We start from the raw sequence: 23,454 nt of genomic DNA, 5'->3' as shown, positions 1-23,454 counted from the left end.
GAGTTCAAATCCCAGCAACCACATGGTGGCTCATAACCATGCGTAACAAGATCTGACGCCCTCTTCTGGAGTGTCTGAAGACAGCTACAGTGTACTTACATATAATAAATAAGTAAATCTTTAAAAAAAAAATAGACTACTGTGTGTGTGTGTGTGTATGTGTGTGTGTGTTTTAAAGCATTTTTCTTTTAAAAATATATTCCTGTGTTGGAAAAAGAGGGGGGCCACCATGTAATCCCAGAATCCTGAAGTTGCAGAAAGTAAGTAACTCAGCCACTTTTGGATTGTTCTAAACAACTACTGTCATTGAGCTCCTGTCCGATTACTTGCAGACTCTTCTAAAATAAGTTCTGCTCTACGGCGATGGCTCTGATGCAGCACTGAGAGAGAAGGCAACAGTCTCCAACAGGGTCTCCCATTACCACCCCACCTCGGGGGAGTGGGGGTGGGGGTAGGGTTTGCTTTCTCCAGGAGGCTCCTTGGGAGGCTCCAGTTTCTGAGCGGGAAATGTGCTGTGGCTCTCAGGAACTGGGTCAGACACATCCACTGCTACTTACAGGCGCCCTGGTCTTATCACCAAGCAGAGGGCATTTGTGAGTCGGTTGCCAGGATGTTCAGCGAGCCCTACGCGGCTCCTTTTGGCCATGCTATTCTGTGTGAGTCCTGCCCGTACCTACTTACTGCTCCCCAGCAAAGCTCCCGGATACTGGGCCCATCCTCTGCTCAGTTCATAAGGGCACCTCTTCCAGCTCCATTTCTCCTGTCTAATTCCCTAACTGCCCTTTGAGATCTAGCTCACAGCCATGTCCATCAATATTACTTCTCTCCTGAAGAGGACCTGGTCTTTATCTAATACCACGACTCCTTCCCACAGTCCAGGGCACTTCAGAGCAGGCCTCTTCTCCCTCACTTCACAGCCGCGTACACACCCCTCGATGGTCAAGTCCTCTGGTTTCATCTGCTATTTCCATGAGACCTATGAGTACCCAGTAACAGCACTTTAAAGAGTCTCCCTAGAGCTCTGTGCAGCCTGCACGGGGGAAGCACGCATCCACAGAACTCCGAGGAGGTCTAACCTCTTTGAGGATGGAATTCGGTAGAAGAGATCTGCCCCCAGCCCCGCCCAGAGAACCAATCCTCAGACTCAGGAAGCAAAGCCGGCACAGAGCTGGAATGTCCCAGGTAGCTACTGTGGGGACAGGAGTTCCAGGAAACAGCAAGGCCCAGGCAGTCTTCAATTAGTCAGGTCATCTTCAGGTAAATACACCTGGAAGGTCAGGGTCACAATGAGAGGTGGCCATGGTGATAAGGACAAAAAAAAAAAGGCCAGGTCAAATGTATGGCCACGGTCATATTACAATTGAAGGTGGCTGACAGCCTGGGAAGGAGCTGGGGGCGAGGGGAGGGGGGCAGTCAGCACCTTTGTTTCTTACAATGCCAGGCTGAGATGGAAGAGGCTCAGAATGGTAGTTCTAGAGGACCAGGTGGGAGAAGCAGGCAGGGTAGACGGGCGGGCAGGCGGGCGGGCGGGCTCTTCTCTGCTTCTTGGGAAGAATGTTGAGGAGGGCACCAGACCACTGCTGACTGCTCTCTAGCACCTAGACAGGATAAAGAGGCCTGACTCACCCGCTCAGCCTCCCAGAGGGAGTGGATTCCCTTATTTTGGGTTCCAAGCTGTTGGCCCTCCACTGCTCAGGCAGCTATGGGCACTAAACTCATGAGGGCAGCGATGGTATGGTCCTATTCTATACACCATATCCTTGTATAGCCACGAGTAGGCTGAATGGTAGGTGGGAGGGAAAAGAGTTCAGAGTCCTTTCTCTTGAAACATCACAAGCAGTCTATTTTAAGCAGGACAGCACCAGCCTTACTCATTCCTGGGCTTACACAGTAGGGAACGGGAGAGTATATAAAGCTGGCTGTTTTAACAGGGACATGTAGCACCACACACATCTGTGGCAATTGCTAGCGGGAGAAAAGCTTGGTGCATTTGCTTGAGACCTCACGTGACAGATCCACACAGACACAGCAGAAGTCCACAGCTCTGCTGACCACAGCAGTTTGGAAGTAGCAGTTTGCCAGTCAGTCTGATCACCTTAGCAGGAAAGTCAAGCCAGAGAGGTACCCCAGTAAGTTCTGGGCTGTTTCCTTAAACACATATATGCATGCACTTTGCATGCACACACAGACCAGAACTAAAAACAAAAAGCCACTAACTGACCATCTCAACAGACTAGCTGTGTGTCAGTCTGTGTGTCAGTCTGCTTTCCAGAAACTAGGTCAGTCGCTTAGCCGCTCTTTCCTCTTGAAGAAAAAAAAAAATCCCTAACAAAAATATGGAATTCATCTGCACTGCAATCCCAAGTGGAGAGAGGACTCATTTCCTCTCTGTGCATGGCTGCTCCCTCCCGCTCACTCTCGTTTCTCAGGGACAATGAGTCAAACGTTCCCAGCTAGGAATTCCAAGTCTCTAGGAGAAAGAAGTGACGGGCTGCTTGTCCTGGCGATAAACATACAAGCTCTCTGGCCTCTGGGTTTGTGACTGCCTGGAGGGAGGGAAGGAGAGAGAGAGAGAAAGGGAAGGAGGGAAAGGGAAATGGAGATGAGACAGAGACAGACAGACAGAGAACACACATGTGTCCACACATCCATGTGTGTACATCCATGTGCATGTGTACATGCTTGTGTGATTTCCCTTCTGTGAATCCAATGTAAACCCTTAGGCATCTCTTGCCTAGCAACATTTCACAATGACTGCTTAACTACCACCCCAGCTCAGCAGCTGCCCCTATCCACTACGGAATCAAGAATGGGAGGTCCTGTGCATGGGTTTCCTGTGAAAGTTCATATTGAAACGACTGACAAATCTTTCAATGAAAGATCACTTGCAGGAGGTAAGACAGGCACTTGGGAAGGAACAAGAACAGTTTCAAGCCTGCAGGGCCCCGTTCGTGTCATTTCTGCCTGGCAAATAAGGTCCTTGTGGCTTAAAGAGTTGGTTATTAATCACCACTTCCCAAGTACCCACGTTAGCTCACAATTCCCCAGGATCTTCTCTCTCCCAAGAGAAACTCACTACACTACACACTTCCATCTTGTTAAAAAATGGGGCCTGGTGTGTGCTGGCCAAACACTGCAGCCACCTGGGTGTTCAGTGAAATAGTTTCTCAAACAGCCCCAAAACAGTTCCAAACACACCTACAAAAACAAACCCGACACCTGCTGAATTCACGACTTAGGAGACCTACTTTGCTCCAGCAGAGGCAACAGACCAAGGAAACACAACTGCAGAACAGAAGGGCCTGAAGTCCGTCAAGAGCAGACTCTGAGGAACCTCAGTGTTTCCTGAGGTCTGTGTGAGAGAATGAACCGGAGAAGCTGAGGTAGAGGTGGGAGAAAGGACACCCAGGTTTCAAAACTTAAAACCTATATTCGGGTTATGTTCATCTACCTTGACAATATCTGCTGCAGAGGAATCCAAAGTCCTCACTTCTACTGTGCCAGGGAAGGCGCCGGGAGGCTGAGGTCCCTGATGTCAGACACAGGCACCCACTCTCAGAGCTGCACACCGGTTGTTAGTCTACACTGCAATGCTAGCCGGCTGCCTCCCTCTCTCTTCTATCTGTGAAGATCATTTACACGCAGAAGGGCATCTCAGCTCTGTAGGAGCACTCTCTGTGTGTATGGGGTATGGCAAGAAGGATATTTGTTTCAGACTTGATAATCTTAGGGGCTTATCAAAATCGTAAGAGAAGGTGTGTATGTGTGTGTCCACGCTAAGAATGAGAGGTTAGACGTCAACACGGATGAGCAGATCTCTCTGCAGTAAGATGGCCTCCTTCGGGGTGTATGCACAGAAGTGGTATAGCAGGATCTTGAGACTTCTGAAGGACTCCCCGTTCCTCCAGCAGTGCATGGGTGTCCCCATTCCTGTACCCTCCCTAGCAATGCTGCCACACCTTTTGTTCATCTCTCTGCCATTTTGACTAGGGTAAGGTGACATCTCAGAGAACTTTAAATTGCACTTCCCCGATGACTAAGGTTGTCAAACATTTTCTTAAGGGGTTTCTCGGCCATTTTCGTTTCACCTTTTGAGAACTCACTCACTGGGATGTTTTCCTGATGTTCGGGTTTTTAAAATTCTTTATATATTCTAGAGCAGTGGCTCTCAACCTCCCGAAAGCTGCAACCCTTCAATACAGTTCATGTTGTGATGACCTCTCACCATAAAGTTGTTTTGTTGCTACTTCATAACTATGATTTTGTGACCATTATGAATTCCAATGTAAATATCGGATAAGCAGGCTGTTTGCTATGTGACCCCCTAAGGGGTCATGATCACAGGTTGAGAACTGCTGTTCTAGCTAGTAACGCTCTATACTTGGTAAAGATGGGCTATCAGCTGCTTTGCATGAATGATGGTGTCTTTTTTTTTTTGTACAAAGCTTTTCAACTTTATGAAATCCCACATATTAATCATCTTACTGAGGATGCTACCAGTTCATGAAGTCCTTCTCTCTGCTAATGGGGTACTTAGTGTATAGCTCGGCCTTCGCCCCAGGAGCTTCCTGCAGTAGACGGTAATTAACAGAGATCCAGAGCTGGACAGGAGAGACTTGGGAAGCACTGAGTAGTCCTACACGGGGTATCTGCTATCAAACTCTCCCCGCAAGGCTCAGGGTCTGTGCAGAGGGACCAGAAATACTGTAAGGGCCACAGGTGGGGAGTAACTCCATGGCAACAGTGTCTTCCAAGCACGGCAGGGCTGCTGCACATCTAAATTCAGAGACGATGAGTGCACGCGCAAGAGCTCGCAAGTTCAAGTCAGACAAAATCCCAACACAGGGAAGGAGAAGTGGGCACGAAGGCCGATGCCTGGCCAAGAAGCTACCTGAAACTGATACTGCCTGGGAGAGGGAAAATCAGTTTTCCCCAATGGGATAACACTGTGTGCATACCAACTCCACTCTAAGGCAGGCCTCACGCTCTGGAGTAGTTAGCTAACTCGAAAGACTCCATGGTTGGTCTGGTTGTTGTTGTTGTTGTTGTTGTTTATGTTGTTTTGTTTTCTTGTTTTTCTTTTTTCTTTTTACTTTTTGGGAGAGAAAGACATGAAGTTGGATGAGTAAGGAGTGGGGGGGAGGGCCTGGGAGGAGTTTGGGGAGGACAGAGAATATGATAAAAATATATTGTATGAAAAATTTTATAAGTAATTAAAAAAACTAACTTATAATGAATACTTACGTATGCAGCGCTCAGTCACAAATGCAGTGCTTCTAACATGCCCCTCCTTCTCAAGGCTCAGGGACTACTGAGGAAGAAGGGAGGGGAAAATTTAAGAGCCAAAGCGTGGGGAGGACTGCAGTGCCTTCTGGGCACTGAGGGAGCACTGTACTCGAGACCCCGGAGCACTGGCTGGCTACCCAAGACCTGAGTAAGATCAAGTTAGTCAACACTCGAAGGTGGAGCTGGGCGGGGAGTCTCAGGAGCCCCTCCTCCTAGCTGAGGACACACTAAGAAGAAGAGTCAGTTTTCTCTAAGGGTGTGGCTCTTAGGTTGACCTTGTTCCAGTGGATGCTGCCCCCCACCCCCCCGCCCCAAACATATGCACGGTCATATTAGACTTAGTGAGTTATTAAAAAAATAAGAGAATACAAACTTGGGAGTGGGTGGGGCAGAGGGGATGGATTGAGAGGATTTAGGGAGAAGGGTAAGAGGGTGACGAGATCAAAACACACGGTTATACACATTATGAAATTATCAAAGAATGAATGGAAATGTTTTTCTTAACATGAGAGCTAACAGATGCAACACAGTAGATCATTTAAGGGGAAAAAAATCAAGCCAAAGAAACCCTCCCTCAGCACCATCACTCTGTTACCTGCCCGACCTGGGGCAGATCATTCAACCTCCCCACCGATCGCGGAACCTTCATTTCCTAAGATACGCAGGGCGCCCAGCACACAGAAAGCTCAGCAAATGGCACTGTCTATCACAAGACTTTCACACACCTCACCACCGGTGTTTGCATGAGAACACAAGAGGCACCTGCACACAGGGCCAGAACAGCCGCCTCCTTTCTCCTGGCACTTAGAGGTGGCAGTCTGCATGTCCTGTTTACACTGGCTGAGAGGTTCCCAGTAACAGAGCCGTTACACAGGAACATATATTTGTTTAGTCCTTTGCCTTCGCTGCTCCCAAATGTCTGTGGATTGATCTATGTGGATCTCAGGAACGCAATCGTTAGCTGCTGGGCTGAAGAGGACACTCTCTCTCTGTTTGTTTTTACTAGAAGTCAGGCCTCTGAACCTGCGGTTTGCTAACTTCCCTTCTAAGCACGGAACACTATTTATAAAACAGAATCTGACGAGCAAGTCCTGTTCTGTACATAAAAAAGATGAAAGCAGAGCCGGACCAATTTAAAAGCAGGGGGTGTGCAAAGAGGCCTCTTTCCCCCAAACTCATTTGCATGCACCCCTTAAACCTGCCCCTGTGACCTGGAACATTCTGTAGAACATGCTCAGAAAACCACAGATTTCAATCTGCTATCCAACTCGAATCCCAGGGCCTGTAAACTTCACGCAGCTTGCAATGGGAAGAGTCCCTGCTTCACCAGTAACACAACGCCAGAGACCCACAAACCACAACACTCTACTTCCTAAACATCGCCAACATGGCAGAGCTGGGCAGATACACCCGTCTTCTCACTGACTACACACTGAGCTCTATCAAGGCCCAGCAAGTAAGTACCCTAGGACCCTAGGACCCTAGGACCAGTGTTTAGTGGCTCTGACACCTGTGTATATGATGTAAAATGTCATGACTATTAGCTTCTTGAGGAGCCCGATTCCACTGGCTGTCCCTTGTCACTCTAAGTAATGGCATATAAACCAGGGTCAACCCAATCTATCAAAAACTCACACACACACACACACACACACACACACACACACACACACATACACACAAATGAAATTCAATAAAAATGTATTTCCTGGTAGAATAGCCACCCCTTATGATGCTGGTGATGTGTCTGCACAGCTCGGCCCCCACACGTACAATGGAGACTGAAAATGTGATAGCAGTTCGTTCAGACCGGGGGACAGAAAGCTGCAGCAGCTGGAGAAAGTCATTGCTCCAGAAAACACCAGGCCAGGAAGCAGGCCCCCGCTCCTCCATTAATTGCGGCTCAGCGGAAGCATGACAGGGGTTTAAGTGTGGGAACCTAAGAGGTAGAGAGGGCTTGTTCAGGGTGGTCTGAGGGAGACCAGCCAGGAATGATGGGGCTGGAGCCAACAGACAAAACATCCCAACCAATCCCGAGGCCAAGATTTCCTTCTCAGAAAAGGACTGCTCTTCCTCCCCAGGGACAGCTGGAAGACTCCCAGCCTGAGTCACTTGGAAGCAGAGTTTTACAAAGCACTACAGGGGGGGTCCCAGGAGGGATGGTCTGGCCATGACAGAAGATGGCGATCCAAGACCAAGTGGGTCTTTTCCGTTCCAGCTGCCATGATTCCTGGATCTTGCTCGCTTCTTCCCCAACCCACTCTAAAGAAGCTTGGTCTGAGGACGACTCCTCTGGCCTGACTGCCTGGATGTAAATGTATGGATCCATGGCTGAGGAGACTCAGCTACAGCCTGACTTCCAAATTAGCCAGCTCCACCTGGCCCCAGGCATCAAGAATAAATGGGAGAGGTCCTGACCCAGGACCTAGTACTGCTGGCCCAGACCATCATTAGCCAGGCCTGCCTACCCATCCACGCCCTCCTCTCTTATCTCTCCATCTCCTAGGGTGCCTACTGGAAACAGCCCTCCTGGAGATGTCTGCTAATCAGCCGTGCTCCTTAGGAGTCAGGAACAATGAAGCCTGCTCTTGAAGGGAAACACTGGGAAAGTCTCAGATCCTACAGATGGACAGTGGGTGGGTGGATTTCAGTGGGTCGGATGTCCGTCCAAATCTTATTATCAAACTGTAGAAATAAGCCATAGATGAGACTAGTCACCCTCACAGGTAGCTGTTAGTCTTGGGAAGTCCCCACCCGTCTTTTCCAGGCAGTATGAGCTCAGCATTGCTGGGTCACTCATTCTGAGTTTAAGCACCTTTTTTTTTTTTTTTTTTTTTTTGCACATGCCAAACATATTATGTTCTTGTTAACTATTCACTAGGTTTAGATTTCTGGAAAAACCCGTGTCTAGGAATCTAGCTTAAAACCAGAGAAGTCTAGAAAGTATCACAAAAGATTTTTGAATTGTATTTTTTCCCCCTTCTATCTGGTTTCAGAGCTCCTGGTGGGTGTTATTGCTTATACTAGGGTATCTATTAACTACTGTTGTGTACCAAGGTACTTCCAGCCTCAGTGGCTTTAGACAGCAATGATTTATCATGTTTCTCTGGGTTGGCTGCTGGTCTTATCTGGACTTGCTTGGCCTCTATCATCAGGTAGGCTCACCGTGCTAGCCTGCCCACGGAAGCCTCAATCCTATATCCACTGGTGTTCTGTTCATCAATATGCCTCATCCTGGGGCTAGGCCAGCTTCTTTTTCAAGAGAAATATGGGCCTCAGCTACACTTCAAGAGGGCAGAAGTAGAGGTCACCAGTGCCGTTAAGAGTGAGACTCTGAAATTCATATACTACCTGTGTCACATCGTATCCATGAAGTCACATGGAGGGCCCAGACTCAAGTGCGGGAGACATAAGATGAACTAGTGCGAGACAGGAAGATCTGAAAAAGACACTGTGGCCATTTTAAATCAACCCATGGCAGCATTCCCCAACTGTGTCCAAATGACAAGAGTTACGGGGATGTGGCCAATGTCTCTCTGAGACCAAAGGGATCGCAGGACAAAAACTGAGTCCTGTATATGAGCCACCACATACAAGCTGAATTCTCTGCATAGTCCTGCAATAAAAAAAAATAAATAAAGCCTGCCACTCTGTTCAGTCATTAACAGATATGCTTATAGAAGCAGAGAAAACATCTTCCTGGAACACCATTTTGAAAAGCTTGGTCAGGAATTCTAGACTTTGAGAGCCGTTCTAGTTTAGCTGACTTGGTCTTGCTCTCTTATGAAACATCTTCGAAGTCACTCATGTGTCTAAAGTACTTCTAACTCAAGGAGGAGACCCAGAATCTGGCAAATCTTCAACTGGAATTCTCCACCCAGGTCACCACACAGCTCTCTTGGGTACTCAGATAACGAAGAAAAATGTTCCGAAATTTGAATCCACAAAGATTCAAATCCACAAAGATTCAAGGCCTTTTCTTTTAGGTATAGTATGTCAGAATACTAATAGAAGTATTGGTTCTTAGACAATGGATATTAAAATTCACTGTGGTTAAATTCCTAAGTTTAAAAATCCAGTGACAATCATATAACCAACAGGAACCCAATGACAGCGGGGCTCGCCAGCCACTAGGGACCACTGGATTTCTTACCAGCCTGTTTTCTGCCAGCCTGGATCTCCCATACACTTTGCCTCCCAATTGAAAAAAAAAATTCCTGCCCATCCTCAGAACCAAGAAACCAGGTTTCTTGATTGGTTCTTTTCAATAACCAACACACGGTTGGAAGAAATAATGACCATGGTAGAGGACTACATCAAACCAAGATCTGGACCATTATTACAAGAGCACTCAAGACCAGAACACTGAAGGACAGTTACCTCAAATTCAAGGGCCATGTCCCTGTGCACGGAGGAGGCTGTCTGTACTCAGCCAAAAAGCACACTGAATTATTGGGTGCCAATCCCAAGGCTGAGGAAGTGCCCTGTTTACTTTGGCGCTCGCTCTTATACTGGAGAGAATGACTGAGAACGGTACAGAGGAGGGACCTCGTCTCATCTGGCTGCTGGAGCAATTTATTACAATGAACTCTTCTCATTCATTCAGTAATTGACAGTGATTCACTGAAAGATGCAGGAGTCAGTGGTCACGCGGTCATGTTACTCAACTGCTCAAGGCATTTTCTCACATATTTATTCTTGGTGTAAAATATTAAGTCTTTTTTATGTTGTGCAATCATCATGGAAACATATCCCAAATTGCAATTTCAAAATCTGGAATAAAAGTGAATCTAGAGAGGAACGGGGAATTCCAGGGGGTGGGGTGGGGGGAGGGCGGTACACTCTACAGATGATACAAGAGGAAGCAGGGACTCCCGAGAGGGGAAGCCCTGAGCGCACTGGCCGGGGCTAGGAAATGAGCAAGGTGTCTCCTGGTTCCACAGCAGCCTCTGGAGAGCCTTTGTGAGACAGGACAAAGGCAAAACCTTGCGTGCAGTGTTTTGTTTGTTGTGGTTCTTGGACAGAGCCTGGGGAATAGTGAATACTAAGCAAGTCCTCCGCCACTGGGCTAGATCAACAGATCTTATGGGTGGTTTCATCTATGCAGCAGGAATTCCATCAGCCCAAGTGTCGGCGTGATGGGACTTGACCTACCATCCTTAGAGGGTCTGAAAAGGCATCGGGAGGTCCAACTCCTGCTCCTCATCCTTCTGAGCCATGGCCCCACATCCTGGACACCACACGTTGAGTTCCTAGCCCTAGGTAGTTAGCTCTTCTGTCAGATAGGAAAGGATGTGACGGTTGAGGAAAGGGGCTCAGCTGCGTAGTTTAGTATGGGGAAGCGTGGATGTTGGTGTATGATTCTGTCACTTCCCTCAGTCCATGCATACGAGATTCTAAGAGCAGGCATGACCCATGAGCATGGCCAATGGCCCGGCATCCAGCGTGAGTGAGGGGCAGCTACTGTCAAGGAGTTAATCCTATGTGCAATTAAACATAGCTAAATATGGGGCTGGAGAGATGGCTCAGCCATTAAAAAGTGCACAGTGCACTGCTCTTGCAGAGGACTCCAGCTCAGTTCTTAGCACCTGTATCAGGTGGTTCACGGCATCTTGTAATTCCAGTCTCATGGGACCTAACGGCTTCATTCAGTTCCTTCACACTTTGGTATGTATAAACTCATGCAAGGAGATATACATACACAGGATTATATTTTTTAAAAAATGTAGATCTTTAAATATACATGAATACTAACAAAATACCAAACAGCTGAGACTTGGAGAGACAGAAATCACATGGGAAATGGACACTATGACAGTTGATATGTAATATTGACCACCTTCATGGTCATGCCTTCAAGGAAGCACCCACAGCCACACAGACCACCAGCTACAAAGCCTGAGCACCACTACTCAAAGCTTTCCCAGAAACCCCACACAGGCATGCTTAGCACCGTCACCACCATGTACCTAAGTTGCCCCAACAAGAGCAGATGTGGAATGTTTGCCGGAGACTTGGGCTATCAGTCAACACAAACAGCTCAGACGTAGGCAGTACACAGATTTACACAGACATGGGCACAGGGGAGAGGGTGGAGTAGGCACATGGTGCTCAGGACAGTCACAACTGACTTCACCTGCCTCCCCACACCTCCTGTCCAAGTCTTCCCAAACCACTGCTTCCTGATCACACTTGGAGCCTCCACCACCACTGCTTCCTGATCACACTCGGAGCCTCCACCTCTCTTCATCTGCCTACGCTTATCTCTGCCCGCCATTCTCTGGCAAAATCTTCACGGCCCAGTTTGTTTGTCACGGGTCTGGGATGCCTTCCTCAGCTGGTGGGAGTTCATTCTTCCCTCCTAGGTCTCCATGGTGATTGGTTTGCCATAGTGACATCTCAGCTCACCAGCCCTGGGCTAAACCAGGAGATCTTTAAGGACAAGGACATAGCCCCAGGGTCACACATCAGGCTAAAATGACTAGATATCTCCACCCTCAGTCTTACCTTTATCCTCTAAATGACAGGAGGGAATCAGCCAGACAGGCTACTGGGAGACACCGTCTACATTAAGATGCATCTGAAAAGCCTTCACATTCGTGTAACAGCAAGGAACAGAAAAAATACAGCCCAGAGGATCTCTTTGGAGACACGCTCACAGCACTGGACTCTACCTTCGCTGCGTCCCTAGGAAATCCCCCAAGTAATCAAGTCTGTGTTCAGACTTGGCTGGCCACACATTTCCGACAGATTTTTGTTTTCTTCCTGATCTGAGTACTTGGGAAAATGTTGTAATTTCCGTGTGTGTCTCATTATATCTCTGAAGGCTGATTAGGGCTGAGGAAACACCCAACCCCACTGAGCCTTGTCTCTCCAGAGGTTCTGTGTGTTAGTCTCTGCTGGGTCCTTTGTCCCCACTCAGCCTTGTCCCTCCTCCAGAGGTTCTGTGTGTTAGTCTCCACTGGGTCCCTTGTCCCCACTGAGCCTTGTCCCTCCAGAAGTTCTGTGTGTTAGTCTCCGCTGGGCCCCTTGTCCCCACTGAGCCTTGTCCCTCCAGAGGTTCTGTGTGTTAGTCTCTGCTGGGCCCCTTGTCCCCACTGAGCCTTGTCCCTCCTCCAGAGGTTCTGTGTGTTAGTCTCCGCTGGGCCCCTTGTCCCCACTGAGCCTTGTCTCTCCTCCAGAGGTTCAGTGTGTTAGTCTCTGCTGGTCCCCTTGTCCCCACTGAGCCTTGTCCCTCCAGAGGTTCTGTGTGTTAGTCTCTGCTGGGCCCCTTGTGCTACTGAGGCACAATCATGTGGGAATGGCTGAGTCTCCCTACAGTGTCCTTCCTCACTTTGGGACGAGTAGACTTTGAATTAAGGAACTCAAGAAGGCAACCTAAAGGATGCCCACCCACTTTGAGGCACAGAAAATAGTCCCATTCATGGAAACTGTCATGCCATGTCCCCACACAGGGATCTTTCTGTGTCACTGTTACAATGATCCTGACAGGCTTGGGAAGAGAGCGGAGACATCTCAAATCTCTGCAAATGAACTTGTTATGTGTGTTCTAAAACAGACTGGATTTCAGGGGCTGTTTCCAACTTCATGGTATTAAATTCCCACATATTCTTTCCATATTTCCATTAAGGCCTTTAAAACAATACAAAAACTTTACCCTGGGGAAGACTATCTTGCTATCTTAATAAAGTCTTCCAATCCTTAGGAGACAAGTCACCATATTTTCATTCTCAAAACTATTAATTTTATTCCCTCAAAGAATCTTATGAAAATATTTGTATTTCTTGCCTGAGATCCCTGGGAGGTAAATTGAAAAAACACTAGCTAATAAGGGATAATTCCAATATGACCAAAACAATACATACTGGAATATGGAAATAATTAAGACCCAAAGAAAAAATGTTAAGGCCTCAAGGCAAAAGCCCTAATCAGAAAATGCTGTGCGCGACTCTTTCCTCACTAATGTGCACCGGAGAGAATTCAGGGTGGTTTCTGTTTTAAACTAAGCAAGTTGCTTTAAAAAAAAAAAATTCAAGTTTCTATAAATGGTAAATTAGTGATTGACAACTTGTTTTATATAAAGATTTTGTAAATTAGGCCCGGGGCAGCCCCCTGAAGACTATGTCTATGTCTACATCATACTCAGTCTATGAAGTACTTGCCACTCAGCCTGAAGACCTGAGTCTGATCTGATCTGATTCCCAATGTGCAAATATAAAGCTGGCTGTGCCATAGTGTGCCTATAAGCCTAGCAACGGGGAAACAGAGAACCCATGGAGAGTACCAGCCATTCAGTCTACCAACTCAGTGAGTAGGAAAAGATCGGGGAGATACCCAACATCAAACTGTCTTCCATGTGCACATACATACACACGACAAATTCATGGATTCCACTGAAACAGCACCCCTTGCAAAATTCCAACTTTAATGTGTTTTGATGATACCTGATTTTGTTAGAATGCATTTAGTTAGGAAAACATACTTTCCCTCATTCATTCTGGAAGCGAAGCAGGCTGGAGAAATGGGGTTACAGGTAGAAAGGAGAAGGTACATTTGAGGGCACATGCATTAGAAGGGGCAGTGGGACACTGGGAGCACAGACAGACAGACAGGCAATTGGCTTTCTAGGTCTGGAGTCTGGAAGAGAGATTTGGTGTGGGAAGAGCCAGCCTGTAGGTGGCAGCCACAGGGTGGGCTACATCAGAGAGTGGAAGGGTCTATAGAAAGAAGGGGACATAATTACCTAGAAACAATGAGTAGGGAGTAAGGGAATTACCCAAGCAGACTGAAACATCCAGGGGAAAGCAGGGAAGTGCGTAGAGAGTCTGTGAACACTTCCTTATAGAGAGATAACATGTTATAGTTGTTCAGTTACATCCCATCTGCCCTAGAAACAGAAGAAGCTATAAATATGGGGCAGATGACAGGGTGATTGGGGTCTGTGAGATGGGACGGGACAGGGCTGCTTCCTGGTCGGGCTGACCTTCCAAATGCTAGCAGCTACAACCAAGAACTTCTGCTCTGGTCTCTTTATCCTGTCCACAGAAGCTCTCCAAATACAGGATAATTTATACGCAATTAACAATTACGGAGCAGGTAACACAAGCCAAGCTTTATGTTCTAGGAAAATGTGATGAGGTCATGTCACGGTTGTCACTATCATACAACTATGACAACTGCACATGGCTGGAAAAACACCATTTACAAAAGAGAAAATACAAGTTGTTAATCATTCATGAAAAACAAACTAAACATCAACTTCATTAAAAAAAAAAAAAAGTTTGCAAGAGGATGGAAAGTGTGACCCAGGAAGCCAGGTGCAGGAAAGGGAGCCACATTAATGGTGGCCACCATCTCTACTCTCCAGCATCCCCGCCCTCCCTTCCATCTGTCACCCAATGGGAGGTTGCTAAGTATGGCTTATGGGCCAGACCTAGCTGCTGCCCATTTAGAACATGGTTTATTGAAAACAGACACGTACAAAAATTAAAATAAAATAGCATTCTCTCCTTCTATCCAATGTCTTATTGATTAGTGTATCCTAAAACAAATCCTATTTTATACTACTAAGGCCTAGCTTTCCTGGAAACATCTTTATAATGGAACAATTCTATTTTAAAAAGGATATTCAAAGTTTATAATTAAGGGTTATACAGGCAGAAATGTTAAAAATATCAAAATAAAGTTCAAATTGATTTAAATCTATAGGATGGAATAGTAAACTAATAGTTTTTTTTTTTTTTTGGTTTGTTTTTTAATGAAGAACTTTTGTGATGGGGAAAAAACAATGTAAAGGAAAAAAAAAATAACCAACTGTAAAGTTGTAGCAGACCAAAGGCTCAACTGTGTGGCTGCCTGAGTTAGGGTTATTATTGCTATGATGAAATGCCACGGCCGAGAGCAATGTGGGGAGAAACAGGCTTGATCTGGCTTATTCTTCCACACTGTAGTCCATCACTGATGGAAGTCAGGACAGGAACTTTAACAGGGCAGGATCCTGGAGGCAGGAGCTGAGGCAGAGGCCATGGAGGGGTGCTGCTCACTGGTTTGCTGTTCATGGCTTGCTCAGCCTGCTTTATATAGAACCCAGGATCACTAGCCCAGGGATATCCCACCCAGAGTGGGGGATCACCAATTAAGAACATGCCCTCTGCCTTGCCTACATCCGATGGAAGCACTTTAACTGAGGTCCCCTCCCTCTCTGATGACTTGTGTCAGGCTGACAAAAAAATTATCCAACGCAGTTACAAAGAGACTGTTGAAAAAGAGACATCAGGAATGGAGAGGTGGGTGGCTTGGTAGTTAGGCAAGCTCTCTGCTCATCAGAGGACCTGAGTTTGGCCCCCTCACCCTCATTCAAGCGCATGCAACTGCAGCTCCAGGGATTCCTGACATCCTCTTCTGTGGATCCCAGTGGGCACTGCACTCGTATGCACACTCCCACACACATGCACACACAACTAAAAATCAAAACAAAACATTAAAAAGAAGAGATACTCTTAGGAACTTGGCTCTTGCTTTACTGCATGCACATGGGTTATCTGGAAAGCCGGCGAGGGACACACACAGATATCTCCTGCCAGCCCCACCGCAATAGTAACAGTGTAAGGTTGCTGTTTGGCTTTAAGAGTGTACCTCAGTGTTCTGTGGCATCAAAGGACACTGACGGGTGACCCTCAGGCAGGTTAAATCTATCTTTACCTTGAGAAGTAGAAATGGTATAAAAAATGCCACCACCGGGCAGTGGTGGCGCATGCCTTTAATCCCAGCACTTGGGAAGCAGAGGCAGGCGGATCTCTGAGTTTGATGCCAGCCTGGTCTACAGAGTGAGTTCCAGGACAGCCAGGGCAACACAGAGAAACCCTTTCTTGAAAAAACCAATAATAATAAAAATAATGCCACCACCCTACACAGAAAAATCACAGTAGCTAGAGAACAGTGCACGTGTGTGGGGTTGGCCATGTGACTTTCTCTGCAATACCCCTTCCACAAATGCTTACTAATGTCCAGATGGAGCCTTCAGAATACCTCACAGAGGAGGTGAAGGACCCCAAACTGGTGAGCCTGACGCAATAGTGAGGAGCCTGTGAAACCATGTGAGCACCACTGCACAGCTTCTCTAATCCACTGGCACTCCGTAAATAAGACGGGGAAGTGGACTGGACTTCATCCTAGTGGGCCAGCAACATAGGGTGAGGATAGACCGTATCGCTGAGTTCCACAAGCAGCAAGGGGACCAGCTCTTTCAGAGGAATCACGCTGGATTCCTAACACAGAGAGCTGAGACAACCTGAGCAGGGTTACTGTTAGACTGCGAGTGTTGGATGCCGGGCAGCCTTTGGCAGCAAGTAGAGTAAGCAACTCGTATCAAGATCAGATAAAACTAACAATGCCCCCAAGACTGCCAATTGGCCTGAAGAGCTTTTCCTAGAGTGTCTGACACATGGTGACTGGCTGGCCTATGGCTTGGGGGACACTAGTGCTGGACATAGCTGGAAAGACAGTACCACTGAATGACTAGTGGTTTATCCAGCATGGAGCCCTAGGGAGCGAAAGATTATAAAATGTTACCATGGTGATGGTACTGGCTCAAATGGAGATGCAGGCGAGATCAATACTTAATTCAGAAGAAGTCAGTTTCACTTAGGAAATCATGACAAATTCTCAAAGAGCAGAGAGGGGATCTACAGAGTGGGATCTAGGAACTTCTGATGCACGCACGCTATTGCCCTTTGTGGTGGTGAATGGGGATGACTGTGGTTTGGTATACAAACATGAGTTCTTTAAAGAAAAAGAAATAGAAGTGTATACAGATACTCCATCCTACACGGTGTCTTTCTAGTCCGTGGCCACAAAATAAGAGTCTGGCCACACAAATTCCTTTCCTATAAAGTATTCATATGTTCTACGGCCACTACGTGGATGCTTCTCTACTGTCCCTGTGCATATTCATTCAGCTCAGTCTGGTTATTTCCTTCTGTTATGGTTTGGATCTGAAGTGCCCCTAACAGAGTCATGTGTGAGTGCCTGGCCCTCAACGGACAGCGCCACCTGGGGACAGCACCACCAGGAAGGTCACAGTGACATTAGGAGGTGGGACTGGGTGAAGGGAGCTCACTCAGGCAGTCCTCTGAAGGACATGGCTGACCTGGGCTCCAGCCTGCCCTCCATCTTGTTTGCTATGCTGTGGACCAGCTTCTGCCTCACACTTCTGGGACATGAACACTGTTGAGTCTCCCCCGTCACACTGGACTGAAACCAGGAGCCTTTGTTCCAGTAGGCTGGTCCTGTCAGTGTTTTGGTTAGAATGATGGAAAGTAACTAACAGTTTCCCTTCACAGAGCAACTGGGCTGGATGTGGTGGTACGTGATTTTAATTCTAGCACTTTGGGAGGCAGAGGCGGGTGGATCTCTTTGAGTTTGAGGCCAGCTTGGTCTACAGAGTCATTTTTAGGCCAGCCAGGGCTACATAAAACCCTGGATCAAAAGAGAAAAAGAAAAGAAACAAGGAAGAGAGAGAGAGAGAGAGAGAGAGAGAGAGAGAGAGAGAGAGAGAGAGAGAGAGACGGAGGCACGGAGGGAGGGAGGGACGGAGGGACAGAGTATTTAACCACAATGAAACCAGTCTTTGTTATCTTTTGTTAACACCCACAGCATCCCTGTGAATAATCCCATGGGGCGGGGGAGGGTAAAATTCCCCTAAAAACACTTCATCAGACGGAGACCCAGAGCACAGAGGATAGCTCAATAATGTCAGTAACTCCAGTTCTAGGGGCCCTGATGCCCACTTCCAGGCTCCCTGGGTACCAGGCACATGCACAGTGCACGGACTATGCACAGTAAAAAAAAAAAAAAAAGTATAAAATAAAAAAATAAAATTAAAAAAACCCATATATAAAAAAAATAATTAAAAGAAATAGAAACCAGAACTCTAAAACTTCTATGTATTTCATGATTTTGATGGTCTTCCTCAAACCATGAAGATGACTATCATTATCATAAAAATGATATATATATATACATATATACATACATACATACACACACACATACATACACACACACACACACACACATATTTGGTTCAATCACACTTAGTAAAGGAAGGAAGTTGTCACACTCACCAAATAAACCCTTCTCTACTCCCTTTAGCGCCTTCCAGATTGGTCATGAAAATGAGTCCTGCACTGAGAAACTTTAAGTTTGGAACACTGAGTGTAGAACAGCTAAGGTACACAAGGAGAAACCACCTTCCCAGCTAAGGAAACGTTCCTCATGAAGTTCACAGTTGAGAAGCCAGAGCCGCTCACCCAAGTTGTTCTAAAGGTGCTGAAAGGTTTCCCAGTAAGTGAACTCTCTGTGCTGGCTTTTTAAATGATGGAAATGGAATAGTTAAAAATTCAGTGCCTTTGTGGCACGGCCATTGAAGAGCTTGGCTGCTGTGTCGGGGTGTGGCTACCACGCCGGCCAGCACCAGACTGAGCGCTTTCACTCAGCTGGACCACTCTGTTCCAACCTAGAAGAAAACTCAGGAAGACCAAGCCTCCCTGTACCGTCTCCGGAGACGGCGGTCCATGGGATTACTCTCCACCAATCCAGATTATCTTCCCAGGACCAGGGGAGCATAACCTGGTACCACAGGCAACCCAGGAAGCCAGATTCACACTCAAGGGACTTTAAACTGTGGGCACTCTTCAGGAATGACGCCTCTCCTTCCTGTGCTGTGTTGTAGCTATGAGCATCGTTCTTAAGATTCACTGGGTGTTAGTTACCTGTACCCCACTAGGCACACATACAGTTGTTCCTTACTGCCTCCCTAGCAGTCTGAGACAACAGGGAAAGCCAGATAAGGTGTCAAGAACCCGGCCAAAGTTACATACCTAATTACAAGAAGGGATTCAAGCCCAGAAAGTCTTTTCGGTTTTTTTGTTTTTTTTTTTTTTTTGGTTTTTCGAGACAGGGTTTCTCTGTGTAGCTCTGGCTGTCCTGGAACTCACTTGGTAGACCAGGCTGACCTCGAACTCAGAAATCCACTTGCCTCTGCCTCCCGAGTGCTGGGATTAAAGGCCTGTGCCACCAGGCCCGGCTTTCGTTTTTTTTTTTTTTTTTTTTAACCTTTTTTTCCTCAAGGGCTGCCAATAGAAGTCTGCTGAATGTTAACCACATACTTGAACTTGCCCTCTTTAAAGCCTTCCCACAATTCCCGCAGGGCAGAGAGCAGAGCAGAGCAGAGCAGGGACACCTTGCCTCTCTACCAAGGAGGTGTGAGAGGTGAGGCATTTGTCCAAAGAGTTATCAGCGAAAGCCTGAGAGACTCGGCTCTCAGCCTGCACATCTAAGCAATACTACATAGGACCTGGTGTCAGAGAGCCAGAAAGGGGACACTGGTTGACTGTTTTGATACACACGCCTCTCTTTATTTCCCTTAACCACAGAAGGAAGAAGCCATCCCCAGGAACAGAGGTGGAGTACACGAGGTTCCAAAACCTGCCTCCGGCACAGAGCCACATGGCCCCCAGCCCATGTGTGTCCAGTGCAGGAGATTTATGTTGAGAACAGCTGATGCCCAGAGTTGCCTCAAAAATACAACTGTTCCTTCTGCTCAAGAGAGGTCTTCTACAGAGAATAAGGTAACAGGATGTAGGACCACACTCAATTCAGACATCCGTAGTTCCGTCTGACCCGATCGAGATGGCATTGCTGGTCTCAGATGAATCCACAACTAAAACTAACATGAAGGGCCCAGAGAGAGCTGGTTTTATGGGGCTTTTATAGGAGATCAATCACAAGGCCAAACATGACTTGGCTCCTCAAGGCACTGCAAAATGGAACTGGCTTCTCCCCAGAGCAGGATTAAACAAACCAGCCCGGCACTGATCCAGGGTGACATCCCATAATGGGGAAACTGAACCGCCAACAGAACACATGGAAAATGTGGGGACCTTAGCCTGGGTTTTCACATGACTCCCTGCATGGTAGGGAGCATGGTCTGGCTCCCGGTCCTGGGAACTTAAGCAGATGGTTCCTCTGAAGAGAGTGAAAACCCTGGTTACTCACAGCACAGGCCCCTCCTGTTGAGCATATCTTCCTATTGAGCGTATCTTCCCTGGATGATATGAGCAAACACAGGCCTCACTGCCAATGCGTCCCCCCCCCACCAACTCCCAGCCCCATCACCTGGCTCACAGGCACCTGGCATCCCAGGTCTAAAATGGTATCACTAGCCAAATTCTTAACAAGGTTTATAAACACCCAGTTCAAAACATTCTGTGCAATAAGTCTCTTTAACACACAGGAAAGGATGCCAGCCAAGGTGATAAGAACTCAAAGTTACTTATCTAATTATAAGCAGAGATTTAAGCCCAGAAAGTGTATACATACATACATATACACACATATATACATACACACATATATGTGTGTAATGTGTATGTATGTGTATTCATATGTATGCATATATTACACTCATATGTACTTATGTCTGTATACTATACATATATGCATGTACATATTTTTGAGACAGGCTCTTAAGTAGCCCAGGCTAACCTCTAACTCACTGTAGTCAAGGATGATCTTGAACTTTTTATTTTTACTGCCTCCACCTATGATTACAGGTATCTACTGTGTCTGGTTAAATAATTTTTGTTAATAGAAAAATCAGCTTCTCCCATCTCCACTAAATAAATATGGAACAAATACTTAAAGATTAGCAGTGTGATAAGGTGCAAACATTTACCCTGCCCAGGACACCCTCTGTTTCAAACCAGCCCTTGCCTTCCCATGAGAAGGTTGCTGCTCTAATCATTTAATAACTCGCCAGTGTTTGTGATTCTCATTAAAAAGAGTCCAAGGCTCCCGCCAGCGCTGTTGCTAGAGCCTAGTAATGCTTGTGTAGTCAGTAGCGCAAGATGGATCACAGGAAATATACGTCCTTTCTCAAAACCTGTAAACCAAAACAATGGCTTTTCTACAGAGAGGATGGTATTTGTAGGAATGCCCCGCATAAACCCTCTGCATGCAGTAGGCCCTCCTGGACAGTCTATGTTGGACTAGAACCTACACTGGACCCTGATTCCTATGATCTAAGCTTACTGCCAAGGTTGTAACACTCACAGGGCCCTGAGCGGACAGAGGTGAACAGGCATCTCTCTTTTGAGAAACAGAATGATCAAATTTAGTGACAGATATTCAACTACCCATTGCCTTGATTTTCCTAATGCATGCTGCAGGGGGGGTGGGGGTATCTAACCCCTGCTACTAATATTTTCCAAAGGTGACCTTTGTAAATTAAAATCTACTCAATCATTAATCACCTGTGACTGAACCGTTTCCAACTTTCTTTCTGGCAATCCCTCTGTAAGAGTGATCATCAAGCAATAAATCTGGGTTATTTAAATTGGCCACGTCTACTTCCCCATTCTGAGAAAAATGATATAAGACTTAAAGTGGTCTACAGAGAAGCTAAAGTGGGGAAGACTATTCTACAATGCAGAGCTCTGAAATTCTTCCCGAGCAGCAACAGAATGAAGTAGATCAGAACTGAAGAAAAACAGAGTATTAAACTCAATGCCGTTTATCAGACACTAGTATGAACTCTTTGTGATAATAACTGATGTTACCCAATTGGTGATAACATTGAGTCTAGCAAACTAGGGCTGACCACTGGTGTGGTGGTTTGAATGAAAATGGCCTCCATAGGTTCATAGGTTTTAATGTTTGGTCCCTGGTTGGTGGAACTGTTTGGGAAGGATTAGGAGGTGTCACTATGGGCCACACCAGTCCCAGTTATCTCTCTGCCTCCTACTAGAAGGTGAGAATGTGAGCTCTCAGTTGTTGCTGCAGCCACATCTTTACTGCACCATCATGGGTGTTAACTCTCTGAAACCGTAAACCAATTAAAGTCGTTCTTTTGTAAGTCACCTTTGGTGGTGGTATTTTATCACAGCAATAGAACCATAACTGAGATACCAGGCAAGGTCCCAATATGTAAAAAGCTATCCTTTCTCAAAAATGCTTTCCACAATAACAACATCAAGCCGGCCACAATGGTCCCCACCTGTCACCCCAGCACACAGAGAGCTGGGGCAAGAGGATTTCTGTGAGTTTCAAGAACTATACAGGCTGTATAACAAGACCCGGCTTTGAAAAAAAACAAAACAAACAGGACAAAGAGAGGCAAACAATGAGGACCTGTGATTGCACTTACCTATTTATCTTGGCAGCAATGCTGAGAAGTTTCAATGAACAACTTCAGAAAAGCTCCACCTAAAGAGACAAACAGAATCAATTGAGCAAAACATTAGATATTTGTTTACAGTACCAATGAAAACCATCACGTAAGTGTATGTCTCATCGAAATGTGTGATGCTTCTTCAAAGACTGAGCTCCACATCAATGGTGCGACTTAGATCACAGCTACCTCATCCTAAGAAGAGTAAAACATTAACCCAAGGTCCAACCCACAGGTGGGGAGAGCGCAGTGGGGAATGAACGTGCAGTCCACCGTGCACCGATTCACAGCCCCCTTCCCTTCTCCTCACAAAGGGACCAACTTCAAAATGCATGTGCATAGAGGACCACTTTATATATTAAGACACGGAAGTCCAGAAATAAACTAAGGATTATGAAATTGTGAGGTACCTATCTTAACCAGCAAGCTAAATTCACAAGTATATTTTTTTTAAAACTTAGGAATATGGGAAAATGAACACTAAAACCATAACAACAAAAACATTGGGAGGAATTATTCAGATTCAGAAACCAAGTATTTCTCCTAGTCATTTCAATATCTTCTACGCGACCTTTAGAAAACGACGTGCCTAGAAATACACTCAGAACACATAGGTCATCAGATAACTGCTCAGCAGTGCTGGGAAACACTAAACATAAATGGAATAACTTTTTAAAATAAAGGATCATAGACCATATACCTCGAAAGTGTATTATACCTCTTATACTGTTACCATATTACAACCTCCCAGCCTACTGTGCCCACTAACAAATGAGGAGTCTGTTAAAGCAGAGAGCTTTCTTGGACCACACAGGCCCAGGGTTAAGGAATTATGTCCTGGCTTGTATGGTTTTATTTTTGAAAGTTTCCTTTCTACTTTGCAGAGCACATGCATTATATCCCTTGGTTGAAACCTGACATTTCTTAATGTAAAATCC

At 46.3% G+C, this 23,454-nt stretch overlaps 1 protein-coding gene across 1 annotated transcript in view; it reads right to left on the bottom strand.

Moving 5' to 3' along the window:
* Positions 1 to 23,454, bottom strand: part of Lhfpl2 (LHFPL tetraspan subfamily member 2) — a 140,497-nt gene that overhangs the window by 55,600 nt on the left and 61,443 nt on the right. Inside the window, exon 2 of the mRNA XM_021208338.1 lies at positions 22,493 to 22,551. The gene's annotated coding sequence lies outside the window, so the exon portion shown is untranslated. The remainder of the gene's footprint in view (positions 1 to 22,492; positions 22,552 to 23,454) is intronic.

Source organism: Mus pahari, chromosome 11, assembly GCF_900095145.1.
Source record: "Mus pahari chromosome 11, PAHARI_EIJ_v1.1, whole genome shotgun sequence".
NCBI lineage: Eukaryota > Metazoa > Chordata > Mammalia > Rodentia > Muridae > Mus > Mus pahari.
Note: the sequence above shows the minus strand (reverse complement) of the source record. Positions and strands in the feature narration are given on the sequence as shown.